We start from the raw sequence: 25,405 nt of genomic DNA, 5'->3' as shown, positions 1-25,405 counted from the left end.
TAGAGGAATGGATAAACAAAATGTGGTCTATCCATACACTGCAATATTATTCGGCCATCTACAGGCATGCGGTACGGATACACACGCAGCATCGGCAGTGCATGAAAACACTGTGCTTGGTAAAGGAAGCCAGATGCAAAAGGCCTCATATTGCATGATTTCCTTGATATAAAATGTCCAGAAGTGGCAAATCCAGAGACACCAAAAGTAAATTATTGGTTTCCAGGGCCTAGGGCATAAGGAGATTGAGGAGTGACTGCTAATGGCTATGAGATTTTTTTCTGGGGTGATGAAAATGTTCTGAAATTAGTAGCTACTGGTGCTCAACTTTGCCAGTATGCTAAAAGCAACTGAATTGTACATTTTTAAATGGTGACTTTCATGGTATATGTTATGTAAATTATATCTTATTAAAACGACAACAACACTTTCCCCTGAAAAAAAAAAAATTGCATCTCTCACTGATATGGCTTGGATGTCTCACCCAAATCTTATGTTGAATTGTAATCCCTAGTGTTGGGGGTGAGGCCTGGTGGGAGACAATTGGATCATGTGGGTGGATTTCTCATGAATGGTTTCTCACCATCCCCTTGGTTCTGTCCTCGAGACAGTGAGTTCTCACAAGATCTGGTTGTTTAGAAGTGTGTGGCACCTCGCATTGTTCTCTCTCTTGCTTCTGCTTTCCCCATGTGACGTGCCTGCTCCCCTGTCACCTTCCGCCATGATTGTAGCTTCTCAAGGCCACCCTAGAAGTTGAGCAGATGCCAGCACCATGCTTCCTGTATAGCCTGAAGAACCATGAGACAATTAAACCTCTTTTCTTTATAAATGACCCTGTCTCAGGTATTTCTTTATAACAATGTGAGAACGGCCTAATACACTCACCCTCCTCCATCCAATACCCTCACCCTCTTCACTAATGTATTGTTTTCCACAGTCTCATCACCTTCTAAGTATTACTATATTATACAACATAATCTACTTATTTAGTTTACTGTTGTTGCTCCCAGCTAGAAACAGAAGCCCTGAGAGGGCAGGTCTTCTGCCTAGATCATTCTCTTAGCACAGAGACTGGCACATACACTAGGTACTATGTGGATGAATGCGTGAGTGAATGAATGAATGAATGGAAGCTCCACCAAGGTGCCAGGTGAAGCCCACTGATGTGAGAGCACCTTTGCCTCCCCAGGGATTCTCTCTCCAGGCCCGGTCTCTGCTTAAACAGAGGCTCCCAAACACATGGTCCCTGTCCGTTCTCGCACTGCTATAAAGAACTACCTGAGACTGGGTAATTTATAAAGAAAAGAGGTTTAATAGGCTCACAGTTCCACAGGCTGCACAGGAAGCATGGCTGGGGAGGCCTCAGGAAACTTACAATCATGGCAGAAGGGACAGCAGACACATCCTACATGGCTGGAGCAGAAGGGAGAGCAGGGGGAGGTGCTTCACACTTTCAAACAACCAGATCTCGTGAGAACTCACTCACTATCATGAGAACGGCAAGGGGGAACTCTGCCCCCAGGATCCAATCACCCCCGACCAGGCTCCTCCTCCAACACTGGAGATTACAATTCGACATGAGATTTGGGTGGGGACACAAATCCAAACCATATCACTCCATGTCCGTGGGGAGGCCCCAACCAAGTGGAAAGATAAGACTCATGTCTGGGAAGTGAAAGGCCAGGACTGAAGCCCTGCAGACAGCCAGGCCACAGGAGCCCAGGCATCAGTGGCCCAGCAGTGCCTCCACAGGGTGCCTGAGCTAGCCCAGGAGGCTTCTTGGAGGAGGCAACTCCAAGCAAGACTGGGAGCTGCAAAGGGGACGCGGGGGGCTGCAGGAGCAAGAGGGCCTCCCAGGCAGGCAGGTTGGCAGAAAGCAAATGCTCCTCTCCTCAAGTGACGGCACCGAGAAGAAGATGGGCATTGTCCTTCTCCCTTAATTGAAGACCCAGACCTGCAGCAGGGAGTCAGTCCCCTGCAGCCCAGGACCTGCTCCACTTAGCAAGGCATAAGTCGGATGGGAAATGAATCCCTGAGGATTTCAGACCTTCTGCTTAGATCACTCTCTTACCACAGAGACTGGCACATAGTAGACACGATGTGAATGAATGAGTGAATGAATGAGTGAATGAATGAATGAATGGGAGCTCCACCAAGGGGCCAGGTGGAACCCACTAATGTGAGAGCACCTTTCCCTACCCAGGGATTCTCTCTCCAGGCTCGGTCTCTGCTTAAACAGAGGCTCCCAAACACAGGGTCCCTGTATTAGTCTGCCCACCCCACCCCACATGCCCATCAGCCCATCATCCCCTGAAAAGGTGATCACACAGCTGGCTGCTTGAGCGGAGCTGCTTGCTAAATTGATGCCCTGATTTGAGCCATGCCTGGCTGCCTGTGCTTGAACAAGCATTTTTCATCTGAGAGTCCAGCTCCCAGGCTGCCCGGTACATAACGGCAAATTACTCCCCTGCCTGGCAGGCAAAAAGACGGAGGAGGCTGCATGCTCCCACAGGCACGGGGGCTTGCTGCAGACATGGTCCCATTTCCCCTGCAAGCCTCCAGGCCTCTCCTGTGGGCTGACATCTTGCAGAGGGAAAATGAAAAATACAGGTTGACTCCAGACCGGGGGATGGAAAAGTGCAGAAGGCTCAGAACTCAAATTTCCACAAGGGAAGCCCCAGGAACCCAAGGAAACCTGCAGTTTCAGACATTCCCGTGCCGGGGCAGCAGGAGGTGAATATGGAAAGACTCACAATGAGGACAATGATGTTGATGATGGTCCTTACATTGATACAGCACTTTAGAGTTTAGAAGAGGTTTAATGGCAACTATTACAAGCAGCCTGCGAAAGGGAGGCTGTGGAATTCCCATTTCACAGATGAGGATATAGATGCTACAAGGCCATGTCCATCAAAAGCATGGCAGTGGTCCCGGCAGACCCAAGGGCTGGCATGGAAAAGGCACAGGTGGGTGCCGTTCAAGCTTCAGGGAGGGTAGCAGGATAGGAACAGAGTCCATAGGGAGGCACTTATTTTCCTTTAAAATGGACGGTCTGTTCACTACCCATTACACTGCAAGTGAGTGGGTCAGCCTCAAGAGAGCAGCTCTTGGCTGCCCTTAGCCTCCCAAATGGAGTTGCAAGCATCTCCTCTCAAGTCGGTAAGCCAGTGGCACTTGGGGCCTGAGGTTTGTTTTCTCATTCAGATCACAGCATCCTTTGCCACTAGAAAACCGAGCCCACCCGGCCAACCACTGGCTGCACATGGAGGCTGGGGTCTGTCACTTTCTCCACATCGCCAACGTCCAGCGCTGTCATCAACTCTATCCACACCCATGCGCAGCTTTAAGGCCTGTCACAAGGCCACTTGAGGACCCCATCAGTTAACAAGCATGGGCAAAACAGGCTATCCAGCACCGGGACTGCAGTAGACCCTTGCTGACCACAAACCCACAGAAGGGAGAAAAAGAGTGGCCACCTTTTGCTTCTGAAATAACTGCAAAGACATAACTTCTGCAGGTGCAAGCCGGGGCTGGGGGAGTCTGGGGCAGGGGTGGGGGAGTAGGATACCCACCTGCGGCCTACAATGGCTGCCATTGTGGGATGCTCTGTTTCAGTGAGTTTGAGGACGCTGGTGCTGAACTAGATGAAAGGAGAAAGACTTGTCAAATATTGACAAGTCCTAGGAAGTGCAAAGAGCTTTTTACAGTCAACTATCAAGTTGACTACCTTTAGAAATGGGGAGAGACCCAAGAATATGCACAAATAGGATTTTTTTCATGTATAAAATTATCAGAAGCAGACTGATAAGGCAGTTCTCCATTCTGAAAAATGCCTCTGAATAATAACGCATCAAACAAAACAGACGATGTTATCGTCCATCCAACGAGGCATGTGCCCACTCGTCCCATGGGGACAACAAGAGAGGTTCCAGGCCCCGAGGCTTAGCTGTGGCTGACGGTGAATGTGAGCCAGGAACGGGTCAGCCCAGGGCCCCCTCGTGGGCTTCTCGTGGTCTAGGATCACAACCCTAATACAAGCTCTGCCAGGGCAGGGCCTCCAATGGTCTTGCTCTATATTGCATCCCCAGTGCCCAGGCCAGGATCTGGCAAACCATATATAATAATTGTTGAGGCTGAGCATGGTGGTTCACACCTGTAATCCCAGCAATTTGGGAAGCCAAGGTGGGTGGATCATCTGAGGTCAGGAGTTCGAGACCAGCCTAGCCAACCTGGTGAAACCCCATCTCTGCTAAAAATACAAAAATTAGCCGGGCATGGTGGTGCATCCCTGTACTCCCAGCTACTTGGGAGGTTGAGGCATGAGAATTGCTCGAACCCAGGAGGCAGAGGACGTAGTGAACCGAGATCACGCCACTGCACTCCAGCCTGGGAGGCAGACTGAGACTCTGTCTCAAAAAAAAAAAAAAATTGTTGAATTATTTTAAGGGGTAATCATCATTCACACCAAAGCAGGCATCTCTAGCTTTAAGAGGTTTTGTTGGTAAAGTTGTTGTTGCTATTCTGGATAGGGGGTCTTGATGCATGGAAGTGTTTCTGATAGGAAAAGGTAGGGTTATGTAGGATTCATAATTAAGCAAAACAAAACCGAGGACAAAATTATGTCAGAAATCACACTCTGAGTCAACAAAAACATCTGATCTGTGTTTAGAAAAATTTAATTCACACACACTATTGCAGAAATATCACATAAAGTGAGCTGATTTCTTTTCCAGGACAACTGGGATACCCAGGAAACTGCAGGGACACACCTGGTCTCCATAGCAACCTACTTGTCTCCAGTGATAGGCGAGCAGGCTTCCTGCCTCTGTGTTAAATCTTGTAATAACCCGAGGGCCCAGAGTTTGAAAAGAACAATTTCTGAATGCTGAAGCCATACTAATTTTTTTTAACGTGGTATCATAGGTAAAGATCTGAAATTATTTACCAGACGTGATAGAATTTTGCTGAAAATTACATTTTCTTCTCCAGACCATAAATACAAACAGTAGACTATAAAGATGGGATTCTTTCAATATCTAATCCAAGAAACAGCAAGCAGCCACTGAGTGAGTAGCGAAGGCAACCTCTGGTTTCTCGGATTTTACAGTGATGTGATTTGCCTGGGGAGGCAGCCCGGCCCCAGCATCCCTCTCCTTTGTTCACCCCCTGAAATTAATCTTTCATATTAGCCAATTTTTCTGATGGCTGGCCTCATCTTCATAACTTTCCACTGCTGACTCAATATCCTAGACTCAGACAGATTAAACCTCTGAAAAACGATGGGGAGTAACGGCCTAAGAAGCCTTTGGAGGGAATCCATTGAAAGTCAGGCATGGCCCTCACAAGGGCTGAGGTGGCCCTGCTTAGCAGCCAGCAAAGAAATACGGTTAACCCACGTCAACCATCTGAGTCACAGAGAGAGAAGGAAGGGTCATCGCCAGGAGTCTTCCAATTCACAGAGGCTGGAGATGAGCAGGCCCATTCTCTGGGGGTCATGAAGAATGGGCAGGGAAGGGGAGCAGAAAAAGTTATTTTCAAAAAGGGAGCTGAAACGTATTAGAATGACAAACAGTAAGGAGATTATTCCTGGAAAAGTAAGGGCCATGAAAAGCAACAGCAGGGGCTGGTGGTATCAGGACATCAAACCACTTCATTAAAATACCCAATGTTCAAACAGCAGGCGCCGAGGTGGCTCCTTCCAGGTCAACAAACGAAGTGAACGCCCAAGTTCAAGAATACAAAAAAGAAAAACCATATTCTAGATAATAAACAAACTCTACACTATGCCACAGTGAAATGGTGAATTTCCTGGAAGACTCTGGATGTTGTTGTTGTTTTGAGAGCAAGTCTCACTCTGTTGCCCAGGCTGCAGTGCAGTGGCCTGATCTCAGGTCACTGCAACCTCCACCTCCTGGGTTCAAGCAATTCTCGTGTGTCAGCCTCCCGAGTAGCTGGCACTACAGGCATGAGCCACCATGCGCAGCTAATATTTGTATTTTTAGTAGAGATGGGGTTTCACCATGTTGGCCAGGCTGGTCTCAACCTCCTGACCTCAGGTGATCCGCCTGCCTCAGCCTCCCAAAGCGCTGGGATTACAGGCATGAGCCACCGCACGCGGACTGAATGTTTTTCTTTATGCCCTAGGTAACAGATTTGCTCAGTGTTGAATTTCAGTGCAGCGAACAAATTTTAATAAGGGATTATGATAAATTTCCACTAATTTAAATAATCACAAGTATGGAAATTATGGATTCCAGCCGGTCTGATCGTAACAAGAAAGTTTGCTAAGCAAATTAAGAGGGTAAACAAAGGATGGGTATTTGGAGTTCCTCCTGGAGGCTGTTTTCTGTCTAATTGCAAAAATAATAAATGCCCACTGGTGAAAATTTAGAATGTGGCAAAACATGAAAAAGCAAGAAAGACCAATGATCCCATGGAATACAACCACTGTTAATATTTGGATATGTTTCTTTCCCATCTATTTTCTCTGACTTTCTTCCCCCTCCAGACATAAATGAAATGAAACTGTCTGCATAATTTTTTTTTTTTTTTTTTTTTGAGACGGAGTCTCGCTCTGTCACCCAGGCTGGAGTGCAGTGGCGTGATCTCGGCTCACTGCAAGCTCCGCCTCCCAGGTTCACGCCATTCTCCTGCCTCAGCCTCCCATGTAGCTGGGACTACAGGCACCTGCCACCATACCCGGCTAATTTTTTTTGTATTTTTAGTAGAGACGGGGTTTCACCGTGTTAGCCAGGATGGTCTCGATCTCCTGACCTCATGATCCACCTGCCTCGGCCTCCCAAAGTGCTAGGATTACAGGCTTGAGCCACCATGCCTGGCCTGCATAATTCTTTATCTTGCTTCCTAGCCCCACATTTGGGAGAAATGTTTAAACAGCTAATTTTCAGTCTCTTTATACCTGCTATCTACTACCTACTATCCTAATCTAATCTATCTAATATCTACTATCCTACTACCGCTAATGTGCTAATTTCAAATAATTCTTAGCAATTCATTTAAAAAAACCAATTTGAAGCAAAATCTGGTCAGTAGTTTACATTACTACATATACTTTTGTCTGAAAATAATACAATTACTTGTCTCTATAATACTCCCTACTTCTGACTTTTCTCTAATTCACAATTAGTTAAGAAGTTTGGCTGACCGGTTTCTTAAATAATCAGTACTACCACCTCCTAAGAAGAACATAAAGACATCATTATAATGAGGAAAGCAACAACCCTAGCAGTGGCTTTTCTTGCTAGAGCATCCTCTTAAGGGAACAGTAAACAGCTTCTAAATAAGGCCCCCCATCTACAGCCTAAGAACCTAGCTGATTGTCAACCTTCAATGATCCCACAGTGAATATCCCACTGCAGTCACTCACCTCTATGTCTGTCTCGCCCTTATGCCACGAGTCCCTGTCTTCTTAATCTCAGCCTCCTTAATATAGGAAGTTAACAGGAAAGGTTGAATGGTGAGCTGGGTGCATGAAACCAACCCACAGAGCTCACCTCTCTGACTTCCAACCTTAATATCTTCTTGCCCCCCCGCTACCCCCACACCAATCTCTCCTCATCTGTGCTCCGCAAATGTATTCCTCAATGTTATCGGTTTCTTCTGAATCATAATGCTGCCTCTTAAGATGGCAGTTGCTAAGATGCCTGCATATTATAAGAGGATTCTTTTTTTTTTTCCCCTGAGATGGAGTCTTGCTCTGTCACCCAGGCTGGAGTGCAGTGGCTCAGATCTCTCAGCTCATTGCAACCTCTGCCTCCCAGGTTGAAGCAATTCTCCTGCCTCAGCCTCCCGAATAGCTGGGATTACAGGCGCCCGCCACCACGCCCAGCTAATTTTTATACTTTTAGTAGAGATGGGGTTTCATCATGTTGGCCAGGCTGGTCTTGAACTCCTGACCTCGTAATTTGCCCACCTCAGCCTCCCAAAGTGCTGGGATTACAGGCGTAAGCCACCATGCCTGGCTCAAGAGGTTTCATTTTTTTGCAGTCAATTTAGCTAGGAAAATTCTCTCTTTGCTCTATGTTGGATGCACCTACAATGCAAGTATGCATTTTTAAACATCTTTCCTGAATTGCAGAGCTGACAGGGGATTTAGAGGCTGTTCAACCCTAAGCCCCATTTGTCAAACGAGAGAACTGAGATCTGGAGAGGCAACGTCTCCCATGCCAAGTCAAAGCCAGACATCAGTGATGGGATGGGAGTCACTCTGCCAACCCTAAAGCCTTGTTGGCTTCCAGACCACTGTCCCACAGTTTTAACAAATGCGTAAAACTCTCACCAATTGACTACAAACATAGAAAACACTAGTAGTGCCCTGACCTAGCTACTCAGACCTGCAAAGCCAGCCCTCAGGCAAGGTGTTAAGATTCTAATGAAGGCAGCCGCCATTCTACAGTTAAGGAATTGGGGGGTGGTTCAGTCACACATCTGGGCAGACATTGTGTTCCAGGCTCTGTGCCCAGAATGCAGGGGTCACCAAGGAGAAATCCACAGGGTCCTACCTAAAGTGGCCTACCACCCTGGGAGAGGTGGACAAGCAGTAAGGTCAGGCTCCAGCCAGAATTTGTCCTCCCTGGAGGGACAAAGGAGAGCTCCACAGAGCAGGTAACACTGGCTTACTCCTGGGCCTGAAAGAATACTTGAGATTCTCCCAGAATCTTCTAGATCAGTGATTCTCATGGAGACCCTTTCAGAAGAATCACACTCCACCATCATCCACTTGGGTTCTCTATGCCTATACTCATCCTGTCCTGACTACCCTAATTACCACACCAACAGTAGAAAACCCCCAAAGAACAGCTAACTCAATTTGCGCCCAAAGCAGCCCAAACTGAGAAGCACCATGATGTTGGTGACAGTGATGGTGATGGTGGTGACAGTGATGATGATGACGATGATAGTGATGGTGATGACGAGGATGGGGATGACAGTGACGATGGTGATGGTGGTGGTGGTGATGAGGATGGTGATGATGACAGTGATGATAGTGACGGTGAATGGTGATGATGACAGTGATGATGACGGTGATGGTGATGATGGTGATAATGATTATAGTGACGATGATGGCGATGATGACAGTGATGGTGAATGGTGATGACAGCAATGATGGTGGTGATGGTGATGATGATGGGGATGGGGATGATATGATGATGATGATGATGGTCATGGAGAAAGGTGATGATGACAGTGATAATGATGGTGATAGTGATGGTAATGATAGTGATGATGGTGATGACAGTGATGATGGATGGTGATGATGACAGTGATGATGATGGTGATGGTGATGATGGTGGGGATGATAGTGATGATGATGATGGTGATGGAGAATGGTGATAATGATGGTGATGATGGTGGGGATGATAGTGATGATGATGATGACAGTGATGATGAATGGTGATGATAACAGTGATGATGGTGATGGTGATGACAGTGATGATGATGGTGATGATGACAGTGATGATGAATGGTGATGAATGGGATGATAATGATGATGGTGACAGCAATGATGATGGTAATGATGATGATGGGGATGGGGATGATAGTGATGATGATGATGATGGTGATGGAGAAAAGTGATGATGACAGTGATAATGATGGTGAGGTGATGGATATGATAGTGATAATGATAATGGTGATAACGGTTTTGGGGAGCCAGCAACTGGCCCAGCACAAACCACAGGGGGAAGGAGCTGTGGGCCACAGTGAGCCCTTTACACTGCTTGGGGATCCCTGGCCCCAAAACCTGGAATTCCTTACCTGTGCTCTACATCTCCTCCCCCTACTCCCACCCACACTGTGAAAATAATTCTCAAATGCATAACATTTCACCTTACAATGAGCTCTGAGAATAATCAGCCAGGCCATATTGTTTTTAGATAAGGTAATAGTATATCACCAAGAACATATGCTCATAAAAGCAGCAATTCTTTATCCCTGGATGTCTTCAGAAAGAACAGGGAAAAGCACCTCCTAAGAAATAAGAATGAATTGTACCTGCCAACATTCCAGCATGAAGGTAAGCAGGGCCTTAGCACTTGCCAGAGGCCTATGTCTGCCTTTACTCGCTGGGAAGAAAGACACAGAGAAGCCACGGCAGCCACATCTCATGTCCCACCCCTGGAGGCTAAGCCCCTGCCAGGCATCCTGCCAGGCCATCGTCAGCATGGGCTCCACACTGCATGACTGAAGAGTTTCTAATAAAGCACACCTCAACCACTGCTGAAGGATTGGGAGGTGGGGGGACAACCAGTTCTGCCACCCACGACCCTGTCTCAGCCCCTGAAGCTGGGGGCTTTTCTGGACCTCCCACATCCCACACTCATTCTGCCAGAAGTGTCTCCAGCCACACACAGTAAATACGGAAAACTGCATGATGTTGAAAATGATTTTTTTTCAACATAGGTGATCGATTTTGAGAGGTTCTCACTTCTCTCCAAAAATTGATTACAGGGCAGCACATAGGAAAGATGGGAGTGAAAGGGAGGAGTGGGGGCTGTCATCAATTCTGCTTTCTGGAAACGTCTGTTAAATGCACAGAAAGAAGGCAGAGAGCTGAGCATTTTGCTGCTACAGAAAAAGAGCACTGCAGTCGATACACACTGCTGTACAGAACCGCGATTCTGCAAGTGTGCCCAGGAGTCCTCCTCCGGCCTGCCAGCACGAACACTCCCAGACCCGATCCATGCTCTGCACACACTCACAGGGGGAGGGGACCACCAGCTCCGGGCCTCGTTATGCCTGAGGAACAACCTGCAGCTCTCTCTGTGCAGCCCCCACCACCAAGCTCAGGGTTTCTATAGGTGCATCAGGGACCCTGAGAGATGCTTCTCAGAAGCCATGAGGCTGGAACAATCCAAAATGGCAGCTCCCCAAACTTCAAGCAGTAACCAGCACTGGCTGCCTTCCGGAAGCCTCCACACGCACAGTAGTCAGACTCCAGCATCAAATCCCTTGCTACGACAGCCTGGATCAAAACATGCCTCATAAGCCCGAATTTGAAAAGGAATTCCGTACTCAGTGGCAGAGGAGGCACTAGATCCAAAAATGTTTAAAGAGTAATGGCAGCCACCACCACTTATTCCACACGTGACCAGCCAGACTTACCTAGGTACACACATCTGCATTCCCGTCTATGTCTGAGCTGCACCTAGAACCCCTTTCTGCACATGAGCAAACAGACTCAGAGAACATCACCAGCCAATAGACAACAGAGCAAAGATTACAATTCAAATCCAGTCTGCCACATCTGCAGACCTGGGTTTGAATTGTAGTTCCTGTCAATATCTGAGCTCAGCCTAGAACCCCTTTCTGCGTATGAGCAAACGGATTCAGAGAACATCACCAGCTAATAAACAACAGAGCAAAGACTACAATTCAAACCCCAGTGTCCCTGATCTTTCCCCCAAGGTATTTTGCAAATGAAGGTCTAATACCCCAATCCAAGAATGTCTTGGTTCTTTCCACCATGATTTCTTTCATGGTTTCTGTCCACCATGAGAGTTCTCTACAGCCATGGGAGAGAACAGTCATTTGTGATCTACCTGGCGTACAATGGGTATATAATTTGTGTCTTGGTTTGTGCATCTGTCAAATGGCATCTCATCCTCTGCTCTCTTCCTCAAAGAGTGAAAATGATCCAAGGAGAGAATTGTATCAGAAATGCACCAAGCCACCCAAGGCCACTGCATTCAACGCCCTCCCCCAGCCCCTTCTATTTGCCAGGAGACCTCTCTGCACTCACACATTGCTTGAACCGTCTCTACCTGTTCAGTTGTGGACTAGGTAGATACTGGGGCAACACTGTGTGAACACAGCACTCATGCCCTAGAAGGAGCTTCCATGGCTTAGGAAGGGATGACAAAACTCGTACAGGAAAATCTGAACACCAGCCCAGGCAAGGCCATAAAAGGGCATATCATTACTACCAAAACAAGGGCGGAAGAGAAAGTGACCTCGTTTAATTGTTGATCCTTCTACTTTCTGCTGATGCCCTTGGGCTACTTATTCGTTCTGGCCTCCTCAGTTTTTTCCTTTAGAAAAATGGCTTGGGCTGGGCACAGTGGTTTACACTTATAATTCCAGCACTTTGAGAGGCCAAGGCTGGAGGATCATTTCAGCCCAGGAGCTCAAGACCAGTCTGGGCAACATAGCAAGACCTCATCTCCACAAAAAATTAAAAAGTCAGCAGGCGTGGTGGTGTGCACCTGTAGTCCTAGCTACTCAGGAGACTGTGGCAGGGGGATTGCTTGGGCCCAGGAGTTCAAGGTTGCAGTGAGCTGGGATCACATCGCTGCACTCCAGCCTGGGCAACAGAGCAAGACCCTATCTCAAAAAAAAAAAAAGTTTGTTAAGAAGCAGGGTCTCACAATATTGCCCAGGCTCAAATCCCTGATTTCAAGCAATCCTCCCACCTCAGCACCCCCTAGTAGCTGGAACTACAGACAGGAGCCACTATGCCTGGCTTAGAAAATAGATTTGTTTTGTTTTGTCTTTTTGTTTTTGTTTTTGTTTTGCCATTTGCCTCACAAGTTCTTGATGAAACAAGTTAATGTATGTATGTAGCAGGGCTCACATCACCTGACACATCAATACATGCCCTATAATTTAAATCCCAACCCTCTGCTAGATACTCAGGAGTTACACAAAAGGAATGTGAGGAACACAACTTCAGCTGGTCCGACCAACACACCTTCGGTATTCTGTAGGTGCCAGTGCTGTGCCAGGTGCAGGCATGAGAGGCCAGTAAGAGAGCTTGCCACCTCGCAGGGGAATGGCCAAGCACCCAGCTCACTTCGTCAGTGCTGGGGGAAAAATCGATTCTAACTGGAAGACTCCAGGAAGGCCCAAATGAAACAGCCCTTGGGCCGAACCTATAAAAACACAGAAAGAAACGTAGAAAGAAAAGGCAAATCCAGAGACAGAAAGCAAATTTGTGGGGGACTGGGGGCTTGAGGATGGGAACAGGGAGTTTGTACAAAAGAGGGATCTTTCTGGGGTGATGGATATGTTCCAAAACTGGATTGTGGTGATGGCTATGAACTCTATAAATTTACTGAAAATCATTAAACTGTACACTTAGAATGGGCACGCTTTATGAGAGATGAATTCTATCTTGGTAAAGCTATTAATTAAAACAAAAATGAGTAGAAGTTAGCAGATAAGAAAGTCTGGGTGAGAGAGAAGAAAGGCATCAAACAATCCAGCCCCAACTCCAACCCCTCCCCTGCACCCCCAACTCTCTCAGGTATCAGCTTAGAGGGTGCTTCTCCAGGGAGCCCCCTATACTGGGGTAGGAGCTCCCCTCCATAGCGCTTCAAGCTCCCTGGTCTTATTTGACAGGTCCCCTACATACAACCCCCAGCCCAAGACCTTAAACTCTGCACAGGTAGAGAGGATGCCTGGGTCCAACCTTCTCAGACCCCAGCTTGGTCCAAGGCACACAGTAGGTATCAGAAGCACTTACTGCGTTAAAAGAACAAACCAAGGTTTGGTGGGGTTGCGGAGGCAGAAGAGAGTGGGATGATGAAATCTGCGTTTTAAACCGAGAAGTGCTGCCGGCATGGCTGGAGTGAAGGAACTGGAAGCATTCTCTGGGCCAAGGGCAGATAAGGCTCTGCTGTGCAGGAAGAGTGGGTGTGAGCCCTCAGAGAGGGCTGACCCGATTAGACGGCAAAGTGAAGACAAAGAGCTCCAAAACTCTCCAGAGATTTCTAGCTTTAACAAATGAGTAGATGAGACATGTTGACCATAATAGGTAGGAGACACAGCTTCAGCGAGGGAGATGTGTCCTCGGCCCTATTTGATGTGGAATAGCTGGGAGCCCACACCCAGTGTTGGGTCTGCAGCTCAGGGGGACAGCTAGGGTGTATATATCACCTGCCAATGCACAGATGTGGGCACAGGTGAGTTCAGCCAGTGCACCTGGGCAGGTGGAAGGAACTGTCCTCTAGAGATGCACTTAATATCGTGCCTGCCTGAGGGGAGACCTCACTTGCCTAAGGGGACACAGAGCAGGGAAAGATTTAAGCTAAGGCAAGAGAGTACTGAGGCGAAATCTGGGAAGACTTCCGAGAGGAGAACCACGCACCACCCAAAAGCCTTCTTCCTTTTTTCAGAGTCACAGCAACCTTATCTATGCAATACATATTTAACAATCCTGAGTTTTCCTAGCCAAGGGTCCGAGACCCATCCCTTGCTGGAGAAGACCTCTTGTCTCATGCCACAGGTGAGGCTAAGACACCTCCAGCCCGGGGCTCCTGGCTTCCTGCCAACTGGGGTAGTACCTCAAGCACCAAAAAGATCCAAATACCCAGACAACCCAGCTGCGGGATTAGAAGCATTCAGGGTGTACTTGCTTATTAAGGTAAAGGCACACAGCCCCAAGAAGTCATCTTTCCTGCCCTCCTGCTGGCAGAGGAGGGTGGCAACGGGAAGAGAGTGGAGGTCTCTGAGAAGGATTTCTTTAGTTCGTCATGCCTCCGATGTGAAGCTTTGCCTCTGAAATTCAATTTTCCTTGAAACAACATGGCCAAGGTAGGGCTCTTTAAAGGATTTACTGTGCTTTTCAGATGATTTAAAAGAAAAAAAAATCTTGAGACTTGCGCCCTGCTCATCAGCATCTAAGAAATGTTCCACCTGTCAAACCGTATTGATTACCCGAAGTCATATTACAATCTGCACCACTAGATTCCAACCATTTTTTAGTCTTTGTAGAAAGTGATTTGAAGAAACCTTTTCTCCATAGGGTAACTGGCACCAAAAGAGCCCCTAAGCCCATGCTGCTGTCTCCATATACAGCCACCCTCTGTCATTCCCAGATTAGAAACTCAATCTAAGGGGAAAAGGACAAGAGCTACGTGACATTCACAGATGTGCAGCTTTACGTGAGGACATAAGAACGACATAGAAACCCACTGCTACTATAGGAGAGCAAGGAGCCCCAAAGTAGAGTGTGATTAAAATCTACAAGTGTCTGCTCATCCTAACTCCAAACATGCCTCCCCCAGCCCTCAGCACAACGACATCAGGTGCTGACAAACTAGCAGAATACACATAATGCCCCATCAATCCTGGCCTGGCAACTCATCAATTGAACGCATTATCCCACAACGAACAAGCATGGTTTAGGGCTTGCTGGAATGCAAAATTTTAATACAAACCTAACCCCAATCTAGATAAAAATTCAGCTGCCAAGTAGCTTAATCTTCGGTGCCAAATAAACTCTGGGGCCCCCTGTTAGTACCCTGGATTATCACTGGTTCACGAGTGAGTGTGGTACTCTACCACTTACGAGTAGCAAAAAGGGTCTTAGAATAAGTGTCACAGGGAGACAACTGCTCTGACGCACACTCAGCAGGGCATGCACTGTACCCGCTCTGCAGACCTTGGAACTGTGCTTGCAGAGTCCTGAAGGTAGGGGGTGTGAGCACCAGCGCTTCAACAGGAGGAAACAGCTCCAGGGTGAAATGGTGCTAGGTGAGTATGGGGCTCCTGGCTGGGGCGTTTGCACCAAGGGAAGTCCAGTCCTTGTCCTTCCATAGACTGCACTTCTAATTCTGCACAGCCCTGTGGCCAGAAAGGGGAAGGAGTGTGTCCACGTTCTTGTATTTCACTTAGAATCTATCTCTAGGAGGGCTTGTTGGAAATAAATGGGTCATTGGCTGGAGTTTGGGCAAATCTCTGTTCTTCTGGGGTTTTGACTTGTTCTGGTTTCTCCACAGGTCAAAGGACCTTCCATTTATTGGATTCCAAAGACAAAGTCTCCCAAATTATTATCACACATTGACATTTATGTTCCACCTTAAAAACAGCATAAAAGTGGGACACAGAGGGAGCAGGCAAGGCTAGAACGTGGCACCATGGCACTGTGGCACCACATCCCACCGCAAGGGAGAGGCAGGGCCCCCGGGCCTTCCCTTTGCCATATTATCCAGTAAAACCTCAAGAGCTCAGTAATTACAGGCGCTCTCAAAAGTGAAACAGAAATAGATCTAAGGCCAAAACACTGGCTTGCTTGAGACAAAGGGCTGGCTTTAACTAGAAAAAAACAAAAACAAAACAAAACACAAACCTGGGTTTGGGTCTGTCTTCTGAGCTGAGAAAGCCAGACTGATTTTTTAAAATACTATTATGGAATCTGATTATGAGGAAAGAGTAGGATTCACACCAAAAGCCCTTTTTTCCTGTAGGACATAAAATCATTTGATGAAACAGAAAACAGGGTGCATTCTAAGTGTGCCCCTGTCACCAAGTCAGGATGAAAAATGAGAAAATGAGCTCATCGCATCCCCCTGGCCTGCCATGGCTGGGATTGCAGGGCTTCAGTCCCGGCCGAGGGAAACCAAAGGAACTGGACCAGGTTTCTGTTCTTAGCTCCTAAAAGCCCGCAAAGCAGCCCGCCTCTCTGGGAACACCATCACGTAGCCCCTGACACTTGGGAAGCGCATCCATACCCATGCCGCCCCCTCCGCAGCCCAACCCCATGCCGGCGCTCCATTTTGAGAGCCTCCTGCACTGGTGAGATCTGTGGCTCCCTTGGTTAAAGGCGATTTTTTTTTCCCCAAGAGAAAGACACCAAGGCGATGAAGGGAAAGAATATCGCTCGCTCTGGCCGAGGGCCACCCGACCCCAGGGCTGGCCTTGCTGCCAGCGCCGAGGCGCCAGGACTCTCCAGAGAGTGAGTAAGAGCTGGGTGCTCGTTCACTGCGGTTCAATTTTACGACTAGTAGGTTTCAAAAGTAACTAATGCGGAGGCCAGCGGCTGGACTCAGCGTCCTGGCAAACATCCTCCTCTGGTGGAATTGGGGTCAGCCAGGAGGAAAGGGGTGGCCTTTGGCGGCCAGGACACCCCGGGAGCCCGAGATCTGCATGTGCGGGAAGCGCCAGTTTCACGCCGTGACTCTCGGACTCCACGAGCTGAGCTGCATCCTCCCGGACTAGGCACTTGTTGAACCAAAGGGTTCTCAACTCCGCAGTCTCTGCCTCTCGGCCAGGAGAGGGACCCCCACGCTTGCGCGGGAGCCTGGAGGCTGGGGCAGGGCCGGCGCCCCGCGCGGCGCTCTCGGGCACTCGTGGAGGCGGCGCCGCCCGGGAGGTGCTGCAGAACGCAGCGCAGCTGCAGCTAAACTTTCTCGAATCTCAGTGCTTCGCGGTTAAGTTAGGGCCAGGGAGAGGCACAAAACACGCCCGGGGGAAATATAAGGCCCCACTCACGATAAAGGAAAAAAAAAAGATTGTAAACAGGAGACGCTAATCCAATTAACACAGCACCTACTGTGTGCGGGGCTTTGGACCAAGAGCTGTCTTCAGTGCGTTCTCATTTCACCTGTCACCACAGCCCCTGAGGGAGGAGCTGTCCTCATTTGAAAGAGAAGCAAACCACGACCGGGGAAGGTGGCGCGTCTGGCCCAGGTCGCAGTGCGGGTCACGGGGAGGCCAGGGCTCTCCTCGTCGCCCCTTGGCCCTGGGAGGAACGAGCAGATCGCCTCCGCGTGGGCCCCCACCCTTGGCAGAAGCTCACAGGCGACCCACGTGGGCCGCACGGACCTGTCCCCCTGAGGGGCTGGCCCAGTCTGCCCGCGAGGCCCGCGCTTGCCCCGTCGGGTCCCAGCTGTCCTCGAGGCTCCTAAGCTACGCACTACGCCGACCAGCAGGGACAGGGGGCTCTGCGCGTGGGGCTGGACCGCCCACGCCCACCCCGCCACCCCGCTCTGCGCACAGCTGCTCACACACGACACCCGCCAGGCACCGCTCCCCACCAGCAACTGCGCCCCGACACACAATTCCACAAACGCAGTCCAAAATGTGCACACCTAAGGCACACATGTATGCCCACGAGTACACGCCATTCGAAAGACACCACCGTCCGCGGTCACCCACAACTCCACCGCGCAGAGAAACGCGGGCGCTCCCGGACACACACGCGCGCGCACAAACATACACGCAAAGAGCCGGATCGCAGCGCTCGCCGGTGCACACGCCGGGTGCACACGCCCGGTGCACACGCCAGCAGCCAGCAGCCAGCAGCCCGCCCCTTCCCTACCTGCTCCGGCGCAGGACGCGGTCCGCCGGCTTCCCGAGCCCAAGTTCGGCGCCGGCGGCGGCTGCAGCGGGCCCGAGCCGCTGCCCGGGACGAGCGCGCCGAGGCCGGGAGGAGTGACTAGGAGCGCGGGCCTCCGTGCGCCCGCAGCTGCTGCGCCGGCCCTGCGCTCATCGCCGCCCAGAAAGACAAAAGGAAGCCGGCAGCCAGGGAGGGAGCAAGGTGGAGGCGCCCGCCAGTCCGCCCGTCCGCTGCCCGCCGCCGCCGCGGCCCGCCTGCCAGCTCCGGGAAGGAAGGGACGCGAAGGCGGGACCCGGAGGCGGGACCCGGAGGCGGGGGCCGGGGCGGGGCGCGCGGCCAGAGGCGGGCGCTCAAGTTTCCTACGGCCCCGCCGCCTCCTGGCCCCGCCCCCGCCACGCCCCCTGCCGGACCTTCAGCGCCCGGCTCGGCCCTCGCAGCCCCTGCCCTTAGCTGCTCCTCGGCCCTCGCGGCCCAACCCCGGCCCTGCCGGGTCCCAGCCCCCAGTGGCTTTCGGGACAGGGGCGGAGCCGGGCACCGGTTCTGTTCCCCTAACCCTTGGCCTCTGGCCTGCGGGTATAGAAGAGGCCGAGAGGCGGCGCCCGGGAGGGGCCAGCCCTGAGCCCGCGCCCCCCGCCCCCATCCCGCAGGAAGTGGCCCGGGCGGCCTAGGAAGGGGAAGAGCGGAGTTGCCCCGGCCCCGCACCCCCAGCCCCAGCCTTGCGTGCAGCTCGCACCCCTTCCCACGCCTGTTCGGGGGAGAGCCCCGGGCCTGGAGTGGGAAGCCTGGCTCCAGCTCTGGTTACCTCCAGTGACTCCCCAGGCCGTTTAGGCGAGTCCATTGGGCCGCCTCAGCCTCGGTTTCCCCACCTAACCACGGAAGGGAACAGAGGCTGGCTTCCTGAGCGCCTCCCTTCCAGGCATCTGTGGTCTTCGGGCTCCACGCAGGAGAGGCGCCGGAGTGGCACCTCCTGCCCAGGGTCGGCGCCTCCTGGCTCTCGGGGAGGGGGGCATCCTCCATCCCCCGCACCTGCCCCGAGAGGAACCAGGGACAAAGCACCCCCACCCCCACCCCCACCAGGAGCTCCGGAAAAACGGCTTCAGAAGAGCAAATATACACACACACCCACCTCCCGCCCCAAACATCCCCGAAGAAAGGTAACCACAGAAACAGCCAGAAATGTGGAGCTGGGCGATCATATGAGGCTGAGACAAAACTGTCTTTCTAGCGTCTCTAGGGGAGAGCTCGAATCCCTCCTTCCACTCCTCCTCCACGGAAAACGGAGTGAACTCCTGCTACAGAGGCCGCCAGAGCAACGTTCAAGAGCAGCTTTGAGGGGAGCGGGCGCAGGGCCTTGCTGGGAGGGTGTGCCGAGCCCAGACCCCTCCTTCTTCCTTGGCTCTGAAGGCGGAAAGGCAAAGCTAGACCTCGAGGAAGTTCCCCTCCCCGTGGGCCCTGCAGTGAGGATTACATGAAGGCATGTGGGCGGTGGACCCGAGTGCACCAACTGATGCAGGCGGCCCGGTACCTGCGGGTGCCATGCCTCCTTCTTAGCCAAGGCCACTCTAGCTCCCCGTGAAATATCCAGGCAGAAGGCTGGTGGGGTTGCAGGTGAGAAGCCGTCGGTGAGGTCCAGGAGCCAGGCCTGGGGAAGCACACATCACTTCCACCCACATCCATGGGCCAGAAGTAGTCGCACAGCCCCAGCAGGATGCAAGAGGCTCTGGCAGCTGTGGTCTTCCTGAGTGTTTCAGAAGTAAACAAAGCCGGTTTGATGAACACGTAGCAACATCCCTGTCACAGAAACTGAGCACATTTCTCCCAAGCACAGACACAGGGCAAAGGCGCAAAGTCTGTCCACAGGCGCACAGGACGGGAGGTGCATGGCAAACACAGGCAGGAGGTGGGGTTGGGGTGGAAAAGTTCAGGGACGGCTCAAAAGCAGACCAAGGCCCGTTTCTGAAACCCAGCCCACTCACTGGTTCCTCCACACTTGGCCCATGCTGTTCCTCTCCCATGCGACTTTTCCATCTTCCACCTCCAACCTGTCATCCATCCATCCTTCAAAGCTTAGGTCAGTCAGCTCTCACCTAGCCCTCAGCGGCTTAGCCCGCAGGTGCTTCCTCTGTTTCTGAACTTCTAGAGAAACACACTTAACCGCAGACCTCTTATTCCAGGAGTGTATCTCTCTCAGATGAGATGCAAGTTGGTCCCTTCCCTTGCATCCCTCCTGTTCCTTCAAGAGGAGGACTGTCTACCACCCTGAAGCTTCATGGAGAGAGAGCACGCCGTCGTTATTCAATGTGTAGTTTTGAATTTAACTAGAGCGAAGAAGAAAGCAAATTCAGGTAAGATGTTGTGTAATTTCCAGGGGCTAATGTGACAAGCACCTCCAACTGGGCAACTTAAACAACAGAAATGTGTTGTTTCACAGCTCTGGAGGCTGGAAGTCCAAGATCAAAGTGTTGGCAGGGGTGCAGTCTGTCTCACGTCTGTCTCTTAGCTTCTGGTAACCTCATGCATTCCCTGACTTATGGATGGCCATGTGCGCTCCCTGTGAATTCACATATTCTCTATATACCTGTCTCTTTTCCCTTTTCTTAAGGACACAGTCATTATTGGATTAGGGCACACCCTAATGACCTCATCTTAACTTGATCATCTGCACAGACCCAATTTCCAAATAAGGTCACATTCACAGGTACCAAGGGTTAGAAGTTCAGCATCTTTTGAGGGAAACAATTCAACCCATAACAGGTGTCATGCTAGATAAACAATTTGTTTTTATATGATAACTGTAAACAAGACAGAAGTAATTCTGATTGTTCTTAATATCTGACTTAGTTTTATGACAATTTTTTTCGAACTTTTATTATAATATACACATAACATAAAATTTATCATCTTAATCCTTTTAAAGTGAACAGCTCAGTGGTATTAAATACATTAATGGTGTGCAACCAGCACCACCATCCATCTCCAGAACTCTTTTCATCTTGTAAAACTGAAACTCTATACCCATTAAATAATGACTGCCTCTCTAATACCTTATATAAGTGGAATCGTACAGTATTTTCTTTTTGCAACTGGATTATTTCACTTAGCATAATGTCCTCAAGATTCATCTATGATGTAGTCTATGTCCGAATTTCCTTCCTTTTTAAGGCCAAGTAATATTTCCTTGTGTGTGTATACCACATTTTGTTTACCCACTTGTTTGTCAAGAAATCATTGGGTTGCGCCCACATTTTAGCAATTATGAATAATGCCACGATGAACATGGGTACACAAATATCATTTCAAGATCTTATTTTCAGTTGTTTCAGGTATATACCCAGAAGTGGAATTGCTGGATTATATGATCATTCTATTTTTAATTTTTTGAAGAAGCATCATAATAATATTTTCCACAGTGTACCATTTTACATTCCGCCAAACAGTGCACAGGGTTCCAATTTCTTCACATCCTCACCACCAGCACTTGGTGGTGGTGGTGGTGGTGTTTTTGAGACGGGGTCTTGCTCTGTCGCCCAGGCTGGAGTGTAGTGGCACGATCTCAGCTCACTGCAAGCTCTGCCTCCTGGGTTCACGCCATTCTCCTGCCTCAGCCTCCAGAGTAGCTGGAACTACAGGAGTGTGCCACCAGGTCTAGCTAATTTTTGTATTTTTAGTAGAGACGGAGTTTCATTGTGTTGGCCAGGCTGGCTTCGAACTCCTAACCTCAAATGATCTTCCCACCGCAGCCTCCCAAAGTGCTGGGATTGCAGGTGTGAGACACCGCACCAGCCCGATTTTGCCTTTTGGTGCACAAAATTTTTATGAAATCCAATTTGTCTATTTTTCTTTGTTGTCTGTGTCTTTAATGTCATATCCAAGAAATCACTGCCAAATCCAACGTTGTGTAGATTTTGCTCCAATTTTTCTTCTAAAAATTGTATAGTTTTAGGTTACTTTTAGGTCTTTGATCTATTTTGAGTTAATTTTTGTATATGGTGTTAGGTAAGGGTCCAGCTTCATTCTTTTGCATGTAGATATCCAGTTTTCCCAGCACCATTTGTTGAAAAAGCTGTCCTTTTGCCATTAAGTGATCATGGCACCCTTGCCAAAAATCATTTGACCATATATTCAAGGGTTTGTTTCTGGGCTCTCTATTCTATTCTGTTGATCTGTATGTCAAGCTTTATTCCAGTGCCACACTGTTTTGATTACTGTAGCTTTGTAGTAAGTTTTGAAATCAGGAAGTGTGAGTCCTCCAGCCTTGTTCTTTTTCAAGATTGTTTTGGCTATTCAGGGCCCCTTGAGATTCCATATGAATTTTAGGATGGGTTTTTCTGTTTCTGCAAAAAATGTCATTGGGATTTGGACTTTATTGTTTCTGAAGTACCTTTACATATACTATCTCCAACATTCTAAAGATTATTTCCATATTTTACAGATGAGGAAACTATACTTGGAAAAATGAAATGTCCAAGGCCACATATTAGAATCAGTAACAGCCAGGTTTAACAGCCAGATTCAGTGTCATTGTGCTGGGTCCACACAGGATCTGGAAGAAATACTATTTTTTTGTTTTAATTCCTTGTAGCACTTTAATACTTGAATGTATATCTACCAGCGAGAATCTTGCCAATAACATTGTTCCAGCTCACAAACTCCTGCCCCAGAATGTTTGAGGAAGTGGAGGCTAGCTTGTTTCTATGTACTCTTTTGATTCTATTCCCCAGTTTCGTTTGTAATTACAGAGTGGAGAAATGCAACTGCTGGGAATAGCATGGGTGACGCTGACTTAGGGTAGAGGCGGCATCTCTGGCCACCCACCCTTCCCCTGACCCCAGGAGCTCACAGGCGGAGGAAATGCCCTGATAACTCCCCAGCAGCAGCTGCAGCAGGAAACCAAAGCCGTGCCTTGAAAGGGGAGAGTTGGAAATTTACCATGACCTGTCAGCCAGCAGAATCACTGGATCCTGCCTCAAATCTGTAGATGGACCAGAGCTGGGAAAATTGGATCATTAGGTCAGCTTGTTTATCCCTGAGGCACGCTGTTTTGTAACCACTCCTGATACAGATGCTGTGGCCCATGGCTCATCCAGGAAGTGTGACTCAGAGGCAGGTTCCAATGCCCCCCCACCCCCGCTCTTTCCCCTTCATCCTTGCAAGCTCAAGATAAACTAAAATATCCCCATCCCCTGCTGTGGACCACCACCACCCCAATCCTTTGTTGAAGCCCTAACCTCTAATGTAATTGTATTTGGAGATAGGGCTTTTAGGAAGTACTTAAGGTTAAAGGAGTTGTAAGTCATAGGATTGGTGGTCTTCGAAAGGAAGAGAGATAAATCTTTCTTTCTCTCCATGCACCAAGGAAAGGCCATGCGAGAACACAACACAAAGGTGACTGTCTACAAGCCAGAAAGTGGGCCCTTACCAGAAAAGGAATCAGCCAGCAGTGCCTTGATCTTGAACTTCCAGCCTCCGGAACTCTGAGAAATAACCTTCTGTTGTTGAAGCCACCCAGTCTGTGGTATTGTATTTCATCATGGCAGTCTAAGCATAAGACAGGAAGCATGCCCTGGTACTTTTTCTTCTATTTCCCATTCCGTCTGCCCTCTGCCCCTCTCTAATCTCAAGGCTGGGGTCCTGGGACACTGCCCGGCAGGACTAGGGGCGTTAAGGACCTGGTTTTGTTTCTTGAGCAGTGCCTTACCCTCTTGCCCTGCTTCCCTGACCCCTCTGCCCAACCGTGGCTGCTGGGGAACAGGGCAGGGTATGGGCCAGAGCGGGACTTGCCAGGGGAGGGCTCAGGAACTGCACTGTCCACTCACCAAGCGGCCTTTGGAGGTACCCAGGAAAATGAACAGGACTCCAAGTCAGATAACCCTGGACTCCCAGGCTCTTCTATAAAGTAGACAGCTTGACCTACGACCTACCTCTTGGGGTGGTTGAGAGCCTTAAATGAGCTAATATTGGATGCTCTCAAAAAAAAAAAAAAAGAAAACTCAACGCCTGTAACCCCACCATTTTGGGAGGCCGAGGCAGGGGGATCACTTGAGCCTAGGAGTTTGAGACCAGCCTGGGCAACATGGTGAAACCCCATCTGTACTAAAATTACAGAAATAAGCCAAGCCTGGTGGTGCATGCCTGTAGTCCCAGCTACTTGGGAGGCTGGGGTGGGAGAATGGCTTGAGCCCGGGACGTGGAGGTTGCAGTGAGTCCAGATCATGCCACTGCACTCCAGCCTGGGTGACAGAGCCAGACCTTGTCTCAAAAAAACCCAAAAAACAGCTGCTTTCCTCCTCCCCCACTCGCTCTTCCCTCCTCCTCATTAGCAAACTTAGAGCATTCTCTTTAGCAACCCTGATTAGGCCCCAATCCAGGGTCCCAATTTTCTAATTTGTAAAATGTGCATATGAATCATGTCTCACTTGGATTAAAAGAGGCAATGAGTGCAAAGGGCCTCTGGCGAGGTAGCTCCTCAAGAAGTGATGGGCATGTTACTTCATTGTCATGTCCTCACCCTCATGATCATCCTCCCACTGACTGACCACTCCACCCACACAAATAAAGCCATCGCAGCCATCAGTCGGAGCCCACCGGTGCTGGCCCAGCTCAACCTACGCTATCAGCATCACCTGAGCAGACATCCAACCTCTCTGAGTTCCTTTGCCCTGAGGGCTGTCTCTCAGATGACCTAAGGGAGGGAGGCCAAGGCACCAAGGAACGGGAAATGGCTTTGTAAAATGTGAAATGTGCTCCCAGACTACACATCTTCAAGTAGTGTCAGAGGTATTTGAACCAGAGTGACTCCATCTTGAGTAGGGGCTGGGTAAAATAAGGCTGAGACCTGCTGGACTGCATTCCCCGGTGGTTAGGCATTCTAAGTCACAGGATGAGATAGGAGGTCAACACAAGGTACGGGTCACAAAGACCTTGCTGATAAAACAGGTTGCGGTAGGCCTCCTGGTACTTACCCACAGGCTGTGTTCTTACACTGACTGCAGAGAAAGAGGAGGGTAGAGTAAACCTACCCAATGTACACCTCAGCCCAGGCCCTGTGCCTGGTCTGTATTGTGAATGGGGGGACATAGAAAAGAAAAAATAAATAAAAAACAAAAAATAAAACAGGTTGCAGTAAAGAAGCTGGCCAAAACCCACCAAAACCAAGATGGCGACAAGAGTGACCTCTGGTCATCCTCAGTGCTCACTATATGCTAATTATAATGTGTTAGCCTGCTAAAATACACTCCCACTAGTGCCATGACAGTTTACAAATGCCATGGCAACATCAGGAAGTTACCCTATATGATCTATAAGGGAGAAGAGCTCTGAGTTCTG

The 25,405-nt window shown here is 49.5% G+C and overlaps 1 protein-coding gene and 1 non-coding gene across 4 annotated transcripts in view; one reads left to right on the top strand and one right to left on the bottom strand.

Moving 5' to 3' along the window:
• HPCAL1 (hippocalcin like 1) overlaps nt 1–19,221 on the bottom strand; it is a 123,831-nt gene extending 104,610 nt beyond the window's left edge. The window contains exon 1 of one of the 3 annotated variants that reach the window (XM_030800672.1): nt 19,206–19,221. The gene's annotated coding sequence lies outside the window, so the exon portion shown is untranslated. Of the gene's footprint in view, nt 1–10,014; nt 10,031–18,061; nt 18,380–19,205 lie in introns of those variants that run through there. The other 2 variants (XM_003272731.3, XM_030800671.1) reach the window with 2 other exon arrangements.
• Nucleotides 19,222–25,024: 5,803 nt separating this feature from the next.
• LOC115831632 lies at nt 25,025–25,158 on the top strand. The gene has a single exon (XR_004027156.1). It is a non-coding gene; the product is annotated as a small nucleolar RNA SNORA51 (small nucleolar RNA).
• The last annotated feature ends 247 nt before the right edge of the window (nt 25,159–25,405 follow it).

The sequence above is a fragment of the Nomascus leucogenys genome, chromosome 19, assembly GCF_006542625.1.
Source record: "Nomascus leucogenys isolate Asia chromosome 19, Asia_NLE_v1, whole genome shotgun sequence".
In the NCBI taxonomy this organism is placed as follows: domain Eukaryota; kingdom Metazoa; phylum Chordata; class Mammalia; order Primates; family Hylobatidae; genus Nomascus; species Nomascus leucogenys.
Note: the sequence above shows the minus strand (reverse complement) of the source record. Positions and strands in the feature narration are given on the sequence as shown.